Source organism: Phyllobates terribilis, unplaced genomic scaffold (genome assembly GCF_046119375.1).
Source record: "Phyllobates terribilis strain yellow unplaced genomic scaffold, ASM4611937v1 Scaffold_47__1_contigs__length_9908305, whole genome shotgun sequence".
NCBI classification, from domain to species: domain Eukaryota; kingdom Metazoa; phylum Chordata; class Amphibia; order Anura; family Dendrobatidae; genus Phyllobates; species Phyllobates terribilis.
In genome coordinates, this window is record NW_027362807.1 from 2,599,449 (window position 1) to 2,620,895 (window position 21,447).

A 21,447-nucleotide genomic window follows, 5' to 3' on the forward strand; every position below is an offset into this window, starting at 1 on the left:
GTCAAATGACACTCCTTCCCTTCTAAACTCTGCTGTGCACCTAAACAGTGGTTTGCCCTCACATATGGGGTATTGGCGTACTCAGGAGAAATTGCACAACAAATTTTGGTGTCCATTTTTTCCTGTTACCCTTGCAAAAATAAAAAAATTGGGGTCTAAAGTAACATTTTTGTGAAAAAAGTTAAATGTTCATTTTTTCCTTCCACATTCCAAAAATTCCTGTTAAGTGCCTGAAGGGTTAATAAACTTCTTGAATGTGGTTTTGAGCACCTTGAGGGGTGCAGTTTTTAGAATGGTGTCACCTTTGGGTATTTTCTGTCATAAAGGGCCCTCAAAGTCACTTCAAATGTGATGTGGTGCCTAAAAAAATGGTTTTGTAAATTTTGTAAAAATGAGAAATAGCTGGTCAACTTTTAACCCTTATAACAACCTAACAATAACTATTAATAAATTTTGGTTCCAAAATTGTGCTGATGTAAAGTGTAAATGTATTTATTAACTATTTTGTGCAACATATCGCTCTGATTTAAGGGCATGAAAATTCAAAGTTTGAAAATTGCAAAATTTTCTAAATTTTCGCCAAATTTCCGTTTTTTTCACAAATAAACGCAAGTCATATTGAAGAAATTTTACCACTATCATCAATTACAATATATCAATGAAAAACAGTCTCAGAATCAGGGGGATCCATTTAAGCATTCCAGAGTTCTTACCTCAAAGTGACAGTGGTCAGAATCATAAAAATTGGCCCGGTCATTAACGTGCAAACCACCCTCGGGTGTAAAGGGGTTAACGAAGACTTACTATAAAGATTGGTGAGACAATTCAATATAGGTGGAGGGGAGGCACTCTAGATTTGACTGTTATCGAACGTGATCCTTTGCTATATAAAATATATACTGTACTCCCGGCAATGAATACAGATCCATCCTCAGTGTATTCTTTTATGCCGAAGGGGAAGACCTGCCCACACACCCCCTGTGCTGGAATCACGTGGGGTGGGCTCCAGCTTTCATATTTTTTTATTAAGTTATCCCAGAAGTTAGGAATTCTATCTCCAGTTGGTCGCAGAAGTCCAAAAGTCGTACCATATTTTCTATTATGATTTTACTTTTCTCTAGAGACCACACATTACATAGTTGTGGTCTGCTATTTTGTTACTTCTACGCCACAGCTCCCCGGGGGCGTACAGCGACGGAAAATTATGCATATTGTTCCTTAGCTAACCCTGCCACTAAAAATATCGGTCCCATGATTGTTCAAAGTATATAACTTCAGATATTCCATATTTCATATCGGTGCTGAATATCCTGGAGTTTGTGGCTGGGAATTGTGAGTAGGTTGACAGAGTTCCTTTGAAGTTCCTGACTCAACCTTCCTCATCTACGTGTAAATTTGTTCCAAGCTTGCAGCAGTGGAAAACACACTTGCGTGTTAATTGGATTTGCCACCTCTCTTTGTACTGCCATCTGCCTAGTAGCCATCTCTACTTTGTGGGCTAATTTGCAGAGAGATCGCTCTTTAGATTCTCAGCTCTTCTCTTGTGACAAGTGGTATAGGGGAGGAGGGAAGAGGGGTTTGGGAGAAATTGTTAACATTTTCTTAATATTGCCATGACAATGGGGTATCAGCGTACTCAGGAGAGATTAAACAACAGATTTTGGGCTCCAATCTCCTCTATTACCCTTGTGAAAACAAAAAAAATTGGGGCTACAATTACATTTTTGTTGAAAAAATAGAATTTTTTATTTACACTGCTCCACGCTATAAACTTCTGTGAAGCACCTGGGGGTTTAATGTGATCACCACATATCTAGATACATTCCTTGACGGGTATAGTTTCCAAAATGGGGGCACTTGTGTACGGGGTTTCCACTATTTAGGCACATCAAGGGCTCTCCAAATGCAACATGGTGTCCACTCTTATTTCCAGCCATTTTTGCTTTCAAAAAGTCAAATAATGCTCCTTCCCTTCTGAGCCCTGCCGTGCGCCTAAACAGTAGTTTTCCCCCACATATGGGATATCGGCATGCTCAGGAGAAATTGCACAAAACAATTTGTGGTCCATTTTCTATTGTTACCTTGTGAAAATAAAAAAATTTGGGTCTGAAGTAAAATTTTTGTGAAAAAAGTTAAATTTTATTTTTTCCTTCCATGTTGCTTCAGTTCCTGTGAAGCATGTGATATAACTCTGATTTAAGGGCATAAGAATTCAAAGTTTGAAAATTGCAAAATTTTCAAAATTTTCAGCTAATTTCCGTTTTTTTTCACAAATAAATGTAAGTCATATCGAATAAATTTGATTACTATCGTGAAGTACAATATGTCACTAAAAACAATCTCAGAATCAGGGGGATCCGTTTAAGCGTTCCAGAGATTTTGCCTCATAAAGTGACACTGGTCAGAATTGTAAAATTTAGCTTGGTCATTATGGTCAAAATTGGCTCCGTCATTAAGGGGTTAAACAAGTCTCCTTAGTATGATCATACAACATACAAGCCTCTGATTGGTCGGGTGATGCACTGTACTACTGTAGTGCTGTGTACTATCACTGCTTGTCAGTGTAATACTAACGACCCCATACACATGAGATGAGTGTTGGCTGAACGGTCATTTGGTAGACGGCTATCTCTCCAGACTCCCCCATACACACAAATATTCCAGCTTTCCTGTGATCTGTATGAGAGAGTCGCCTCCGGAGGCCCCCAAATACTGTATATAGTCAGCCAAACCCCGAAATCAGTGCTTTCATGCAACTTCAGTCTAATATGTATAAATAGACTATAATATGTATAAATATGTGCGTTAAAAGGTAACATATTGGATGTTGCCTCTGGCATGACCTAATAGACCTTTGTACATTGCAGGCCCAGACACCATTATTAGACATTTTAAGTATCGTAGTAACTATGCAGCCCCATACTATCGAGTACTTGGGGGAGAAGGGACATTCAGCTGAACTCTGTCACACCTTCTTAGATGCCATGTTTGCATTTCACAGCAGTAAATGGTTAAACTGCCAGGGTTGGTGTAGCAGCCGTACCTGTGCCATCCCTGCGGTGTACATCTGTTCTGGTGCTCAAAAGACTTAATTTCTTTTAAAACAAATGTTTAACATGTTAAAAAGTAACAAAATGTGTCTTGTGCTTTTTGCAGGTTTTTTTCTTATTACAAGGATTGTTGGTGCCAATTTAATTTTGAAACATTTTAATATCTGAGGAAAAAAAAGGTCAGTAAAGTCCGCTCAGTCTCAGCCTCGCTCGGATCCAGCCAGAGCAGCCTGGTTCATGAATCAGAAAATAGGAGAAATGACCGAGCGTATCAGGCTTTGAACTTGAATAAAACACAGCTTTTATTGCGCCATTAAAAAATGCTGCTACCACCATAATAAGTCTTAGTGCACACAAGGATCACAGCTGTCTCGACCTACGCATTTCGACATGCAATCTTAATCATGGTCTGTCTGAACTGTGGACTAGTGAGCATATAAAGGTAGGTTGTAATTAAAGATAATAGTTATCATGTCCTCACTAGTCTCTGAGGTCAGTATGATTAGCATAGACAAAAGGGAAATAAAAACGTTAGTGACACATTATTACTAGTGTTGAGCGAGCATGCTCGACACTGCTCGGTACTCGCCCGAGCATCTCACTACTCGGCATGTTCGGCGAGTATCGAGCATTTCCGGGTTACTTGGGCGGGAGCTCGGGTCTCGGCGCTGCACTTTTGGCACTCTTTACAGAGCCAATGAACATGCAGGTGACGCGCCCCTGGGCCTGTGTCGCGCTGCGTTGCGCACGCGGGAGCTTACCCGGAGCCGGATCTGTTGAGGGTTGTAGTCTCGTGGCGGTGACCCGGTCCGTGCCCAGGGAGTCAAACTGAGCGGCGATGTATCAGCGGTAGATGTTGGACGACTACGCCACCCGTTGAGTACAGCTAAGGAGCTGCTGCTGCAGGGCAGACCGCTGAGGCCGGTGGTAGGATTGTGCAGCGTGATAGTATAACCCCCAACGGGAGGGGTATGGCCTCAGGGCAGCCGACGTGGATGATGGGGGTAGCAGGAACCACTCGGAGACGGTACGGTGTAGTTCAGGGTCTTTACTGGTGACAAAGATAGACCCTCCCGGAGTACTGGCTAGCGATTGGGGCCTGGTCAGTCCTTGAGCAGATGGGATCTCCCCTGGCCAGGCGGAGCTGTAGGCCTCCCAAACTAACTGTACTCTTCTGGCTACCTTGCTAGAGGTGGGTATAAGTAGCCCACGTCCCTGAGTGTACCGTGTGGTGCTCACCCGTATGGCCGGTGACTCGGGGCCTTCTAGTAGCTTCCGCTCCACGACGGCGGTGCTGGTCCCATGCGTGTGACCGTGCCTTCGGGTTTCTTGGCCAGAGGACCTGGAATCCCCTGCCTGACGGATTCTGCTGCTGGGTAGGAGTTAGTCCCCACAGCCTCGGACTCCGGGTCCGGTAAGAAATCTTCTCAGTCAGGGCGAGCTCTGCAGCTGCCAGCCCCTGACTCCTTGTAACACTGCTCCCACAGAGCTCCTGATGTTCTGTTCCTATATTTGCTTCTTTTCTCTGTCTCTACTTCTTCTCTACTCACTAACCCTGCCTCAGCCCTAGGTTTATATAGGGGAAGTTCTTCCCCTCCCAGGACTGGGCAGGAGGTGTGGCATGCATAGGATTCCTGACCAAGAGACCTCCCACCTGCTCTCAGACATAACATTGCTGTTACTGTGGAAACCAGATCCCTGGGGTGCCACATTCCCCCCTAGTGAAATTTAGTACTCCGGGACTAAACATATTTTAGAAAAACATAACAAGATATAACAATAACAATACAATAAAGAAACACATAAAGGTGGTCACGGCATGTCCGTAACCGGGTGCAGTCTTTGAAGAAAGCAAGGTGTCCATTTCACCAAAACAGGGAGACGTAACCAGGTAGGGGTCTGTCCTGCCCCGAGTCCTTAACAGTCTTTAGTCCGTCCTGGGTTACGCTCCAACTATGTACACAGGATTCCCGGTAAATCCACCAAAGACTCCTATAAACAACTAGAAACACATAATTATACACAAGCAACAAGAAAAACAGGTAACCACAAATAAAACAATTTATACACTTCAAATCCTCCAACGTGCGGGTAACTGGCCTCTAGTGGCCCTAGTGGACCTACGGAGCTGACTGTCTGGCCCTGAACTACAGGGTGTAGGAGCTGTTAAGGGTAAACTGGGCGCGGTCTACGGGCCCTTTGGCTCACTAGGGATATGGCAGGCTCACTGCAAGCAGAGGGTTGATCCTCCTGGTCTGCTGGTGTGGGGTCTTCTGCCTCCTGGACCGGCTGTTCTTCCAGCTCTACCTGTTGCTCCGTAGGTGCTTGGGATGCTGGTTGGAGGAAGGTGAGTACGGGTACCACCACTGCACCATTGACTTGAGTCCAAGACCGAGGGAAGTCTCCGAGCACAGTACTAACCATATCTTCCCTTTCCTCTACGGGTCGATGGTCTTCTTGTTCCTCTTCAGGGTTCCGTAGCTGTTCAGGACACTTCTTCAGGTGGTCCCGGGATACAATGGCTGAGGTCTCCCCTCCGTCTTTACTGATGGTACAGACCTTCGGGTTCTCGTGGCTTGAGGGCAGTACGGTGTACGGGTCCTTCTCCCACTGGTCGTCCAACTTGTGGAGCCGTCTTTTCCTCTTCAAGACCTGCTCTCCGGGCACCAGGGGAACAGCGGGAGCATACTGGTTGTAAGTTTTCTCTTGTCTCTCCCTAGCCTGACAGAGACTTCGCTCCACGCTCTCCTGTACTTTCCGGTACTGCTGCTGCCTCTCTGTGTCCCAGTCTGCTTCTGGTGAAGTGTCCTCGGGTGTCAGGACTCCCATTTCCAGGTCAACAGGTAACTTACCAGGTCTCGCCCTCATTAGGTAAGCCGGGGTACAGTTGGTGGAACCTACCGGGATGTGGTTGTATAGGTCCACCAGATCGGGCAGCTTCTCAGGCCACAGACTGCGTTCTTCCAGGGGCAACGTTTTCAGAAGATCCATTACCACCTGGTTCATTTTCTCACAAAGTCCATTAGTTTGCGGATGATAGGGTGTCGTCCTTATCTTCCGGCAGCCATACAGATTGCAGAATTCCTGGAAGACCTCCGCTTCAAAGGCAGGTCCCTGGTCCGTCAGCACTTGGTCCGGGTACCCGTGTGGACGGCAGAAGTGCTGCTGGAAGGCTCTAGCTGCTGTTTGAGCTGTTAAGTCCTTGACGGGGACGACAACCAAGAACCGGGAGTAATGATCCACGATGGTTAACGCGTAGACGTAGCCACTTCTGCTTGGGGTCAGTTTTACATGATCCAAGGCTACCAGTTCCAACGGCTGCCGGGTGACGATGGACTGCAGGGGAGTCTTCTGGCTGGCACGGTCCTTCCTCCTCAGGTTGCACGGGCCACAGTCTCTGCACCACCTCTCGATGGTTCCCCTCATGCCTACCCAATGGAACCGCCCGCGCAGCAGGAACTCCAGCTTCTTCCATCCGAAATGCCCAGCTCCATCGTGGTATGCCTCCATCACCATGGCTGCGTCTCGTCGTGGCACCACTACTTGCCAGATTAGTTCATGCGTCCGGGAGTTAACCATCCTGCGGCACAACTTCCCCTTGTAAAGGAACAGTCTACTCTTTTCTGCCCACAGTTGCTTGGCTTCCTCCGGAGCGTCTGGGTCAAGGCGAGCCTCTGGCTGAGTCAGCATCTCCTTCACCAGCCGGACAGCAGGGTCACTGTCTTGCGTTTCCGCCCAGTTGTAGTGAGGTAAGGGGTTAAGCGTAGCGCCTTGCTTACTCCTTACCCGATGGGAATACTGGATAGTCCCATGACGGTGAAACGCGGGGAGTTCGACTTCTTCCAGTCCCTCTGGATCTTCTCCTACGTCCGGTAGGTTTGGCATCCTGGACAGGGCGTCCGCGTTGGTATTGGAGCGTCCTGCCCGGTATTTGATGGTGAACTCGTAGTTGGACAGGCGGGCCATCCACCTCTGCTCTAGGGCACTGAGTCTTGCCGTGTCCAGGTGTGTCAACGGGTTGTTATCCGTGTACACGACGAACCGGGAAGAAGCGAGGTAGTGCTTAAAGCGTTCGGTGACTGCCCACACCACTGCCAGGAACTCTAGCTTAAATGAGCTGTAATTCTCAGGGTTTCTTTCGGTGGGTCGCAGTTTTCGGCTGGCGTAAGCGATTACTCGCTCTTTCCCCTGCTGGATCTGGGACAGCACGGCTCCTAGCCCGATGTTACTTGCGTCGGTGTAGAGGATAAAGGGCTGGCTGTAATCCGGGTACGCCAGGATTTCATCCCCCGTGAGGGCCATCTTCAGCTGGCGGAAGGACTCTTCTTCCAACTTCTCCCATCTGAAGGGTGGCTTCTGGTTCTTGGCCTTCCGGGACTGGCCTATCAGGAGGTCCTGCATAGGAGCTGCCTTTTTGGTGAAACCGGGGATGAACCTGCGGTAGTAGCCTACCAACCCGAGGAACTGCCGCACTTCCTTTACACTGGAGGGACTTGGCCATTCCATAATTGCGGTGATCTTATCAGGGTCGGGAGCCACTCCGTCAGCGCTCACCACGTGTCCCAGGTACTGCACCTTTGGTTTCAGGAGGTGACACTTGGAGGGTTTCACCTTTAGGCCGTAGCTTGCCAGAGCTTCGAACACTTCCGCCAGGTGTTTCAGGTGGTCCTCATAAGTCTTAGAATATACGATGACATCGTCCAGGTACAACAGGACCGTCTCGAAGTTTCTGTGGCCCAGACAGCACTCCATTAATCGTTGGAAGGTTCTTGGTGCGTTGCAGAGTCCGAACGGCATGCAGGTAAACTCGCTAAGTCCCATCGGGGTGGTGAATGCGGTCCTCTCCTGGTCCGCCTCTGCTACAGGAACCTGCCAGTACCCACTAGTGAGATCCAAGGTAGAGAAGAAGTTAGCAGATCTTAAAGCAGCCAAAGACTCCTCTATCCTTGGTAAGGGGTACGCATCCTTGTGTGTGATACGGTTGATTTTCCGGTAATCTACACACATCCTCATGGTGTTGTCTTTCTTTTTGACTAAGACTAGTGGAGCTGCCCAGGGGCTACAGCTATCCCTGATCACCCCAGCCTCCTTCATGTCTCTAAGCATCCCCTTGGCGTGTTGGTAGTGTGCAGGGGGTACGGGTCGATACCTCTCTTTTATGGGAGGATGGTCTCCCGTGGGGATGTGGTGTTCTACCCCCTTGACTCGCCCGAAGTCTAACGGGTGTTTACTAAACACTCTCTCGTACTCTTGAACCACCCGATAGACTCCCTGTTTCTGGTGTGAGGGAGTGGAGTCAGTACCCAAATGTAGTTGCTGACACCAGTCCTCCATTGTTTTCTTAGAGCCGTTACCTTCCTCCGGGTGAGATGGAGGCAAGGGTTCCACAGATTGTATAGCATTTTGGTTAATGGTATATAATTTGGCTAGCGTGGCATACCGGGGCAGGTACACTTCCCTCTTCCCGATATTGATTATGCGAACGGGCACCCTCCCATGGCGTACATTAACCACCCCCCGTGCTGTCAAGATGGTGGGCCTACTGTCTGAGTAAACGGGTTCTACCATTGCCTGGTAATCTCTACCTCTCAGACCAATAGCTGCCCGGCACCAAATCATCATTTCACTTTTTGGGGGCATGGCAATAGGGAAAGGGTCACACATTCTCACGCTACCAATCTCACCGCCGGAGAGTTCCACCTGTTGCCGTCGCATCAGTGCCCGTATCTCTTTTTGGAGCACTCGCTGCTCGCCGGAGCTGGCGTTCTTGGCAACCTGCTGTAAAAGGAAAATCACCTCTGCAAGACAATTTTCAATTACATTAGTTCCTAGAGTTATCTTTGGGTGACTCTCGTGTTTGTCAATGTCTACAATGATCAGTCCCTGTGCTGCCAGTTCAACTCTACCAATTTTAATGGTCACCTCTTTAAATCCGATCTGTGGCACGGGCTGACCATTGCTGGCGATGATACTCAAGTCGTCGTCAGGGTAGCGGGTAATATCCGAGTCATTCCAGTACTGCTTGAAGAGCACGTACGGGATGGTTGTGACCTGTGACCCGGTGTCCAGTAGGGCACTCATAGGAATGCCATCCAGTACCACAGGCAAGACTGGACGTCCTCCCACATATTTGTCGCGCCAGTTCGATGGGCCTGATGATCTTTTTCCTAGGGGTTGGCCCTCTACCCTAGGTTGTGCCAGTTTAAAGGACAGTACCTTGCCATATGTCCGGGTTGATTACAGCGGCGGCAGATGGGTCGTCCGTCCTCGTTGTATCGGTCGCTGGGTCTTCCTCTGGCCGGTGGGGTCCTCCTTGGTCGACGCCACGGGATGTCCTCCGGTCCGGATGCCAGCTGGATCTTCCCTGGAGTAGAAACCTGTAAAGACTGCACAGTTCGGGTTAGCGCAGCAACGCTTTTAGCTAGCTCTTGGACCTGATGGTGCAGGTCTGGAGCCGGGTCATTGCTCAAAGCCTGCGCATCAGCTCCCACAGGCCCTGCCGACAAGGGCGCCGCCTCCTGGTGGTAAGTAGTAGTGGGGCGTCTGTGGGTCACAACGCCACCTGGTGCCGGTTCTCGGAGCACCCGGATGGCTCTGTCCTTGAACTGTGCAAATCCCAGATGAGGGTCCTGTAAGGCCATTGCCCGCAACTGGGTTCGGTGGGCATTGCAATATAAACCCTCTATAAATTGTTCAGTCAACAGCCTGTCCTCGTCTCCCACGCCGTCAGGGTCCGTCTGCTTAATGGCTCTCAGGGCCTCTTGTAGGTTCAGGGCATAGTCCCTTATACTCTCATGTGCCCGCTGTTTGCACCCGTAGAATCTAAGCTTGATCTCGGCTGAGGTGCGGGTATCAAAGGTGTCCCTCAGCCGGGTTAGTATCCCTGCGACAGTCCTCCCCCCAGGTGGCCAGGACTTTACCTCCCTTCGGGCTGCCCCAGTTAATTGGGCCACCAGGATGCTCACTTTTTGCTCTTCTGTGAGGGGGTACACCTGGAAGAGGCTATCCAGCTTTTCTCTAAAGTCATGCAGGGTATGTGACTCCCCTGAGTACTGGGGTAGCCAGGCCGCTCCCGGGATATAGGGCATGGTGAAAGGCATGACTGCAGCAGCGATGGCGCTGGCGGGGGTTGAGGCAGTGAAGCTCTCCTCCGTATCCGACATCCTCCTCCCCCCTAGTGGACCATGGCCTACCTTGCGATGATCCTCTTCCGTAGGCCGCGGCTCCGCAGTAGATCGTCAGGGTTGAGGACCTTCCATCGCGCTCCTGTGACGTCGGCGTCTGCTGGGCTCCTTCCAGGACCTTACGCGACGTCCGGACGTGAGGCGGGGCTTCAGTTCTCGCGCGCTTTCGGAGTCCACGCCCCTCTTCTTCCCGCGCGACATCTTCAAGACGGCGGGAAAACTCCACGGAAGGCCGGAAGTAGGCTGAAAATGGCGCCGGATGGCGGGAATCTTCACCGATGGCGGGAAGAAGGCTGAAGATGGCGCCGGATGGCGGGAATCTTCACCACAGGTAAGTTTGAACAGTCTCTTTCAGGCACGCAGTACCCGGTGGTTGCGGGCACGAAATCCTGCCGACTACGCCAAAAGTTGACGCGCCCCTGGGCCTGTGTCGCGCTGCGTTGCGCACGCGGGAGCTTACCCGGAGCCGGATCTGTTGAGGGTTGTAGTCTCGTGGCGGTGACCCGGTCCGTGCCCAGGGAGTCAAACTGAGCGGCGATGTATCAGCGGTAGATGTTGGACGACTACGCCACCCGTTGAGTACAGCTAAGGAGCTGCTGCTGCAGGGCAGACCGCTGAGGCCGGTGGTAGGATTGTGCAGCGTGATAGTATAACCCCCAACGGGAGGGGTATGGCCTCAGGGCAGCCGACGTGGATGATGGGGGTAGCAGGAACCACTCGGAGACGGTACGGTGTAGTTCAGGGTCTTTACTGGTGACAAAGATAGACCCTCCCGGAGTACTGGCTAGCGATTGGGGCCTGGTCAGTCCTTGAGCAGATGGGATCTCCCCTGGCCAGGCGGAGCTGTAGGCCTCCCAAACTAACTGTACTCTTCTGGCTACCTTGCTAGAGGCGGGTATAAGTAGCCCACGTCCCTGAGTGTACTGTGTGGTGCTCACCCGTATGGCCGGTGACTCGGGGCCTTCTAGTAGCTTCCGCTCCACGACGGCGGTGCTGGTCCCATGCGTGTGACCGTGCCTTCGGGTTTCTTGGCCAGAGGACCTGGAATCCCCTGCCTGACGGATTCTGCTGCTGGGTAGGAGTTAGTCCCCACAGCCTCGGACTCCGGGTCCGGTAAGAAATCTTCTCAGTCAGGGCGAGCTCTGCAGCTGCCAGCCCCTGACTCCTTGTAACACTGCTCCCACAGAGCTCCTGATGTTCTGTTCCTATATTTGCTTCTTTTCTCTTTCTCTACTTCTTCTCTACTCACTAACCCTGCCTCAGCCCTAGGTTTATATAGGGGAAGTTCTTCCCCTCCCAGGACTGGGCAGGAGGTGTGGCATGCATAGGATTCCTGACCAAGAGACCTCCCACCTGCTCTCAGACATAACATTGCTGTTACTGTGGAAACCAGATCCCTGGGGTGCCACACAGGGATTGCCAGCCAGTCACTGTAATGCTGCAGCCATGTTGTTTGTGGGCATTACAGTGATTGGCTGGCCGCACAGCGTCATCAGGTCTATATCTGACCTGGCGCCGCCATCTTGGACACAATCGCCCGGGATCAGACAGTGTAGGGCCAGTGCTGCTGAGTTAGGGAGAGATATATAGTGCGAAATAGTTAGTGTAGGGTCTCTAAAGCCTGCAAATCAAACAAACAGTCCTTCTCAGGACTAATATCCATCCCAGATATCAGGCAGGCAGGCTGTATAGGAGACGCAGTGGCTATACCAGCAAACGCTGCATTACAGTCCTGTGTGCTCCTGTTGCTGAAATTGCTGGACTTAGCTCCAGGTGTCGGGGACCAGGAAAAATCCTTTTTTTTTTCATCTAAATCCTCTTTTTTTTTTTCCTCAGTCAGACTGTCCAAATACCCGTCTTATTAACCTTTTGGTGTCCCCCCCCCCCCCGTCCCCCAAAAAAAAAAAAATTGAGTGCGTCTGTGAGTGTTCAGACACAAAAGATCCTGGTGTAGGCCAGATAACTAGAACTGTGGTTTTGCAATTCCTCGGTTAAAAACTCTGTATTATCCAGCTTTTTGCCTTTTTTCTGTAAAAAAAAAAACAGTAATAGTGTGCTGCTGACTGTTCAGACACAAATATATCTGTTTAAAAGATTCTGGTGTAGGCCAGATAACTATAACTGTGGTTTTCCAGTTCCATGGTTCAAATCTCTGTATTATCCTGCTTTTTGCCTTTTTTTCCGTAAAAAAAAACAGTAATAGTGTCTCACTGACTGTTCAGACACAAATATATCTGTTTAAAAGATTCTGGTGTAGGCCAGATAACTAGAACTGTGGTTTTCCTCTTCCACGGTTCTAATATGCTTTTAATTACCCTTTTGCCATTGATAGTGCGAGTGTAAGCTATTTTACTTCATTTACAATGGGCAAGGCGCGTGGCAAGGGACGTGGAACTGGACGTTCTGGTGATGGTGCGTGTAGAGGACGGGGCCGTGGCCAAGGTGAAAATGTACCACAACCCACAGCCTTATCTTCTCGCTCCCATTTCTTGACCGAATTACTAGGGAAGCACACAACGACACCAGTATTGCGAACTGATCAGTGTGAACAGGTTATTAATTGGATAGCAGATAATACTTCCAGTTACCTGGGCACCACCACCTCCGGTCTGTCTTTCACACGGTCAAGTTTTAGTAGCCGTGAGTCTCGACCACATACTCCTCCTCACCCTGATGCTCCTTCCTCCCACCATGCCGAGTGTCATCAGACAGCAACTGATCCCACAGTTGGACACTCTGAAGAGCTGTTCACTGGTCCATTTCCATATTTGTGCCCCTCGCCTGCTCCTCTTGAAGTGGTGGAAGAGGAGATCCCATGTAGCGATGCCCAAATATTTGAACAGCCACGGCCACAGGAAGGCGACGCTGGCAATTTGTCACAAGAGGTGGACGATGACGAGACACCATTGCCATGAAGTGAGGAGGAGGATCGTGGTGCGCAAGTGAAAGAGGAGGAGATGGTGGATGATCTAGTAACTGACCCAATGTGGCAGGAGGACACGCAGAGAGAGGCCAGCAGCACACCTGGGGAGGGAGGCAGAGTACCCCAACAGGCAGGAAGTAGCAGTGTGGAGGCCGCAGACATAAGGCGGGCAACCGTTCCCCGTAACAGCAACACAAGAAACGTTGCCAGTACAACCGGTAGGTCTTCCAGAGTCTGGAAGTTTTTTAAAGACTCTGCTGATAACCCCAAAAAGGCCATTTGTACCATCTGCCATGCCAGCATCAGCAGGGGTGACAAAAGTACCAGCCTGACCACCACCAGCATGATCAGCCACATGTCAGCAAAGCACCCGACTTTGTGGGGCGAACCCCAGGGTCCACGACCAGTGTCAGCGGGTGTCACCACTGCTTTTTCCGCTGTTGTTCATGTAAGAGAACCCCCTGTTGTACGTGCAAGGCAATCCCCTGTTCATACAGCATGCAAAGATGCCCCCTCCTATCAGTCTTCACTTGTTATGGCAGTTTCTCAAGAAACAGCATCAACGTCCACGTCCCACTGCAGCGTTCAATTGTCCATATCCCAGACCTTTGAACGAAAGTGCAAATTTGCAGCCAATGCCCCACAGGCCACAGTCCTAAATTCGCACATTTCATGACTGCTTGCGTTGGAAATGCTGCCTTTTAGGCTGGTGGAGATGGAATCCTTCCGCAACCTTATGGCGGTGGCCGTCCCTCGGTACTAGGTCCCCAGCCGCAGGGCCGGCGTCAGCACCCGGCGCACCCGGGCAAGTGCCGGGGCCCTGAGCAGGCAGAGGGGCCCACTGGCGGTCGTGCACCCCACCGGGCTATGGGCGGAGGAGAGCTTTGTCAGCGCCCGCCCTTCTCTCCCGCTTGCTCAGGACCCCGGCAGCCGGATATTTAACTCTCCCCGTGCCTCCGCAGATCCGCTGTCTTCCTGCGCTGCGCTCCCTGTGACGTCTCAGGTCAGAGTGTGCGGTGACGTCTTTCCACCGCGCGCTGCCCTGAGCCGTCATAGGGAGCGCAGAGCGGGAAAGTACCGGCTGCGCTGGAGTCCGGACCCGAGCAGCTGCAGCAGGTGAGGAGGAGTGAGGTGAGTATTTGATTTTTTTTTTAATGTATGGAGGCATGGGGCATAATATGGGAAGGTGACATCCTGCATGGGGCATAATATGGGGTGGGGGGGGTGACATCCTGCATGGGGCATTATAAAGGGGGGGGTGACATCCTGCATGGGGCCTTATAAAGAGAGGGGGTGAAGGGGTGACATCCTGCATGGGGCATTATAAAGAGAGGGGGAGGGGGTGACATCCTGCATGGGGCATTATAGAGAGAGGGGGTGACATCCTGCATGGGGCATTATAGAGAGAGGGGGTGACAGCCTGCATGGGGCATTATAGAGAGAGGGGGTGACAGCCTGCATGGGGCCTTATAAAGAGGGGGGGGTACATCCTGCATGTGGCATTATAAAGAGAGGGGGTGACATCCTGCATGGGGCATTATAAAGAGAGGGGGGGGTGACATCCTGCATGGGGCATTATAAAGAGAGGGGGGGTGACATCTTGCATGGGGCATTATAGAGAGAGGGGTGACATCCTGCTTGGGGCATTATAGAGAGAGGGGGTGACAGCCTGCATGAGGCATTATAGAGAGAGGGGGTGACAGCCTGTATGGGGCATTATAGAGAGAGGGGGTGACCGCCTGCATGGGGCCTTATAAAGAGGGGGGGCACATCCTGCATGGGGCATTATAAAGAGAGGGGGGTGACCTCCTGCATGGGGCATTATAAAGAGAGGGGGGTGACATCCTGCATGGGGCATTATAAAGAGAGGGGGGTGACATCTTGCATGGGGCATTATAAAGAGAGGGGGGTGACATCCTGCATGGGGCATTATAAAGAAGGGGGGTACATCCTGCATGGGGCATTATAAAGAGGAGGGGTGACAGCCTGCATGGGGCACTATAATGGGGGGAACAGCCTGCATGGGGCATTATAAGGGGGGGGACAGCCTGCATAGTGCTTTATGTGGGGGGAACAGCCTGCATGGAGCATTATAAGGGGGGAGGACAGCCTGTATGGGGCATTATGTGAGGGGTAACAGCCTGCATGGAGCATTATAAGGGGGGGACAGCCTGTATGGGGCATTATGTGGGGGGTAACAGCCAGCATGGAGCATTATATGGGGGCCAGTATCCTGTATGGAGCGTTATAAGGGGACCAGTATCCTGTATGGAGCTATATATGGGGGCCAGTATCCTGTATGGAGCTTTATAAGGGGACCAGTATCCTGTATGGAGCGTTATATGGGGGCCAGTATTCTGTATGGAGCCTTATATGGGGGCCAGTATTCTGTATGGAGCCTTATATGGGGGCCAGTATTCCGTATGGAGCCTTATATGGGGGCCAATATTCCGTATGGAGCCTTATATGGGGGCCAGTATTCCGTATGGAGCCTTATATGGGGGCCAGTATTCCGTATGGAGCCTTATATGGGGGTCAGTATTCCGTATGGAGCCTTATATGGGGGCCAGTATTCCGTATGGAGCCTTATATGGGGGCCAGTATTCCGTATGGAGCCTTATATGGGGGCCAGTATTCCGTATGGAGCCTTATATGGGGGCCAGTATTCCGTATGGAGCCTTATATGGGGCCAGTATTCCGTATGGAGCCTTATATTGGGGCCAGTACTCCATATGGAGCCTTATATGGGGGCCAGTACTCCGCATGGAGCCTTATATGGGGGCCAGTATTCCATATGGAGCCTTATATGGGGGCCAGTATTCCGTATGGAGCCTTATATGGGGGCCAGTATTCCGTATGGAGCCTTATATGGGGGCCAGTATTCCGTATGGAGCCTTATATGGGGGCCAGTATTCCGTATGGAGCCTTATATGGCGGCCAGTATTCCGTATGGGGCCTTATATGGGGGCCAGTATTCCGTATGGGGCCTTATGTGGGGGCCAGTATTCCGTATGGGGCCTTATATGGGGGCAAGTATTCTGTGTGGAGCGATTCGCCGGTTTCTGAGCTATTGTGGAATTTACAATAGATATCGCTCATGTAATGTAAGAAGTGAAATCTTTGCATTGTACTATATATATATATTTCTCTGCGGTATCTGTGCATCATGAATCGTGGTATGTATTAAAGGGGCGCACTGAAACTCACCCGGGGCACAGAAAAACCTGGAGCCGGCCCTGCCCAGCCGACACTATTTTGCCCAGTGTGCCATCCCCGCACTACACAAGCACGTGTCCCAAAACATCTGCCATGCCCTCAACAACGCAGTTACTGGGAGAGTCCCCCTGACAATGGACACGTTGACAAGTGCTTGTGGCCAGGGACGGTACATCTCCCTGAGGGCACACTGGGTAAACATAGTGGAAGCCGGGACCCAGTCGTACCTTGGGACGGAACACATCCTCCCCACACCGAGGATTGCGGGCCCTATGTCAGTCAGAGTTGCCCCCACAGTGTACAGCTCCTGCGCATCATCCTCCTCCTCCTCCTCCTCCTCATGTTCAGCCTCCATCTCAGATATCGCCACATCAGTTACAAGCTGGAAGCACTGCAGTACCGCCTCCGCCAAGCGGCAACAGGCTGTGCTGAAATTCATAAGCTTAGGTGATAAACCTCACACTGCTTGTGAGTTGTGGACAGCTGTGAAAGAGCAGGCAGATCTGTGGCTGAGACCACTGAACCTACATCCCAGCATGGTCGTGTGTGACAATGGCCGTAACCTGGTGGCGGCTCTGATGCGAGATCACACACGTACCATGCCTGGCTCATGTGCTTAACCTCGTGGTTCAGAGGTTTCTTAAATCGTACGACGAGTTGCCAGATCTGCTCGTCAGGCTATATGTGCCCACGCTGCGGAAATTAAGCAGAAATTTCCTGCTTCATTTCTGCATGTTCTCTCCTGGATAAACGCATGCGGAATTCTGCACGCGTTTGTCGTGCATTTATCGCGCGATTTCCACATGCGGAATTGCCTTGCGTTTTTTATTGCATTGCAAGGGCAATTCCGCTTGCGGAAACGCAAAATTAAATGACATGCTGCGGATTTTCCCACACATCATAAACATTGGGCATTGAACTTGTGGAATCCCCTTGGGGACCATGGGGGGTGGATTACATAGCGTTTCACAAGCGTTTACGCTGCGGAAATTCCACAGCATATACGCTTGAAAAACGCTACGTGGGCACATACCCTCAAAGTACGCCGCCTGTCAGCTCATTTTCGGAAGTTGGCTACAGCTTCCGCCGCCCTTGTTGTGTTGCAGCATCGTTTGCAGCTTCCGGCACACCGACTAGTGTGTGATGTCCCCACACTTTGGAACTCTACCCTACACATGTTGCAAAGGATTTGTGAGCAGAAGAGAGCAGTTGTGGAGTACCAGCTGCAACAAGGCCGTTGATATTCAGGTCAGACTGCACAAATAAGACCTCAGGAGTGGACCTGGATGTCTGACATACAGTGGTGGCCAAAAGTATTGGCACCCCTGCAATTCTGTCAGATAATACTCAGTTTCTTCCTGAAAATGATTGCAATCACAAATTCTTTGGTATTATTATCTTCATTTAATTTGCTTGCAAGGAAAAACACAAAAGAGAATGAAGCAAAAATCAAATCATTGATCATTTCACACAAAATTCCAAAAATGGGCCAGACAAAAGTATTGGCACCCTCAGCCTAATACTTGGTTGCACAACCTTTAGCCAAAATAACTGCGAACAACCGCTTCCGGTAACCATCAATGAGTTTCTTACAATGCTCTGCTGGAATTGTAGACCATTCTTCTTTGGCAAACTGCTCCAGGTCCCTGATATTTGAATGGTGCCTTCTCCAAACTGCCATTTTGAGATCTTTCCACAGGTGTTCTATGGGATTCAGGTCTGGACTCATTGCTGACCACCTTAGAAGTCTCCAGTGCTTTCTCTCAAACCATTTTATAGTGCTTTTGGAAGTGTGTTTTGGGTCATTGTCCTGCTGGAAGACCCATGACCTCTGAGGGAGAACCAGCTTTCTCACACTGGGCCCTACATTATGCTGCAAAATTTGTTGGTAGTCTTCAGACTTCATAACGCCATGCACACGGTCAAGCAGTCCAGTGCCAGAGGCAGCAAAGCAACCCCAAAACTTCAGGGAACCTCCGCCATGTTTGACTGTAGGGACCGTGTTCTTTTCTTTGAATGCCTCTTTTTTTTTCCTGTACACTCTATGTTGATGCTTTTTCCCAAAAAGCTCTACTTTTGTCTCATCTGACCAGAGAACATTCTTCCAAAACATTTTAGGCTTTCTCAGGTAAGTTTGGCAAACTCCAGCCTGGCTTTTTTATGTCTCGGGCTAAGAAGTGGGGTCTTCCTGGGTATCCTACCATACAGTCCCTTTTCATTCAGACGTCGACGGATAGTACGGGTTGACACTGTTGTACCCTCGGACTGCAGGGCAGCTTGAACTTGTTTGGATGTTAGTCGAGGTTCTTTATCCACCATCCGCACAATCTTGCGTTGAAATCTCTCGTCAATTTTTCTTTTCCGTTCACATCTAGGGAGGTTAGCCACAGTGCCATGGGCTTTAAACTTCTTGATGACACTGCGCACGGAGGACACAGGAACATTCAGGTCTTTGGAGATGGACTTGTAGCCTTGAGATTGCTCATGCTTCCTCACAATTTGGTTTCTCAAGTCCTCAGACAGTTCTTTGGTCTTCTTTCTTTTCTCCATGCTCAATGTGGTACACACAAGGACACAGGACAGAGGTTAAGTCAACTTTAATCCATGTTAACTGGATGCAAGTGTGATTTAGTTATTGCCAACACCTGTTAGGTGCCACAGGTAAGTTACAGGTGCTGTTAATTACACGAATTAGAGAAGCATCACATGATTTTTCAAACAGTGCCAATACTTTTGTCCATCCCCTTTTTTAAGTTTGGTGTGGAATTGTATCTAATTTGGCTTTAGGACAATTCTTTTTGTGTTTTTTTCATTGAGGACAAATTAAATGAAGATAATAATACCAAAGAATTTGTGATTACAATCATTTTCAGGAAGAAACTGAGTATTATCTGACAGAATTGCAGGGGTGCCAATACTTTTGGCCACCACTGTATGTACCATACTGACAAACTTTGAGGAGTCCACCAAGATGGTGAGTGGCGATGACTCCATCATTAGTGTCAGCATCCCACTTGTCTGTATTTTGCAATGCTCTCTGCAGAGAATTAAAGAGGATGCATTGCAGCCAGAGTATGATGAGATGGATCAAGAAGCCCTAGCGGGCGATTACACACAGCCCAGCCTCATCTCATCCCAGCGTGCATTGGGGGACAATGAGGGAGAGGAGGAGGAGGAGGAAGAACAGGAGCTGTTATCATGCGCTGTAGACGGTAGTACCTGTACAACTGTCATAGCGTCGGTTCAGTGTGGGTGGCCTGAGGACAGGGAGGAGGAGGAGGAGGAGGAGAGCATGGTCAGTCGTCATCTTGGTGAGGACACAGAAGTCTTGCCCGTTACCAGTCTGGCACACATGGCTGACTTTATGTTACGCTGCCTTAACCGTGACCCTCGCGTTGTCAAAATGTTGGGTGACAGTCATTACTGGTTGGTGACACTTTTAGACCCCCGCTACAAGGAGAACTTTCACTCTCTTATTTCACACTCTTGTTTCTCTCGAGACATGATGTCCCAGATGTGCTCAATCGGATTCAGGTCTGGGGAACGGGCGGGCCAGTCCATAGCTTCAATGCTTTCATCTTGCAGGAACTGCTGTCACACTCCAGCCACATGAGGTCTGGCATTGTCCTGCATTAGGAGGAACCCAGGGCCAACTGCACCAGCATATGGTCTCACAAGGGGTCTGAGGATCTCATCTCGGTACCTAATGGCAGTCAGGCTACCTCTGGCGAGCACATAAAGGGCTGCCACCCCACACCATTACTGACCCACTGCCAAACTGGTCATGCTGAAGGATGTTGCAGGCAGCAGATCGCTTTCCACGGCGTCTCCAGACTCTGTCACGTTTGTCACATGTGCTCAGTGTGAACCTGCTATCTTCTGTGAAGAGAACGGGGTAGCAGTGGCGACTTTGCCAATCCTGGTGTTCTATGGCAAATGCCAAGCGTCCTGCACGGTGTTGGGCTGTGAGCACAACCCCCATCTGTGGATGTCGGGCCTCATACCACCCTCATGGAGTCGGTTTCTAACGATTTGTGCAGACACATGCACATTTGTGGCCTGCTGGAGGTCATTTTGCAGGGATCTGGCAGTGCTCCTCCTGTTCCTTCTTGCACAAAGGAGGTAACGGACCTGCTGCTGGGTTGTTGCCTTCCTATGGCTCCCTCCACCGCTCCTGGTATCTGCTCCATGCTCTGGACACTACGCTGACAGACACAGCTACCCTTCTTGCCACAGCTTGCACTGATGTGCCATCCTGGATGAACTGCACTACCTGAGCAACTTATGTGGGTTGTACTGTAGACACCGCCTCATACTACTGTACCTCTAGGGGTGAGAACAATGGCAAAATGAAAAAATGGCCAAAACAACAGCCAAAAAGGATGAGAACAGAGAAATAGTCTGTGGTCACCACCTGCAGAACCACTCATTTTATATGGGTTATCTTGCTAATTGCAACCAGTTGTCTGTTCCATTTGCACAACAGCACTAGAATTTGATTCACAATCAGTGTTGCTTCATAACTGGACAGGTAGATTTCACAGAAGTGTTATTGACTTCAAGTTACATTGTGTGGTTTAAGTGTTCCCTTTATTTTTTTGAGCAGTTTGAGTACAGGGGCCTTGGATAAAAAAACTGGCGGAACAGCTCTTTGTGGAACAACCTTTCATACCTATATATCATTAATTTCCTAAGATCCACAAAAACACATTTCCACCACCACTCAAACCAATAGTAGCGGGCTTAGGTTCTATGGGAGAGAGACTGGGTGTGTGGATAGATTTCTATCTTCAACCACTAGTGCAAGAAATTCCCAGCTACATTAGGGACTCTAAATTTGTGGCTACTGTATTTGAAATTTTGTCTAATGCAAGAAAATTATCACTGGCTATCATGCGATGTTATACACACGTGGTCAAAATTGTTGGTACCCCTCGTTTAATGAAAGAAAAACCCACAATGGTCACAGAAATAACTTGAATTTGACAAAAGTAATAATAAATTAAAAACCTATGAAAATGAACAAATGAAAGTCAGACATTCCTTTTCAACCCTGCCTTAACAGAATTTTGAA

At 49.8% G+C, this 21,447-nt stretch overlaps 1 protein-coding gene across 1 annotated transcript in view; it reads left to right on the top strand.

Moving 5' to 3' along the window:
- Positions 1-21,447, top strand: part of LOC141191533 (gastrula zinc finger protein XlCGF53.1-like) — a 65,506-nt gene that overhangs the window by 8,132 nt on the left and 35,927 nt on the right. Inside the window, exon 2 of the mRNA XM_073661425.1 lies at positions 3,157-3,229. The gene's annotated coding sequence lies outside the window, so the exon portion shown is untranslated. The remainder of the gene's footprint in view (positions 1-3,156; positions 3,230-21,447) is intronic.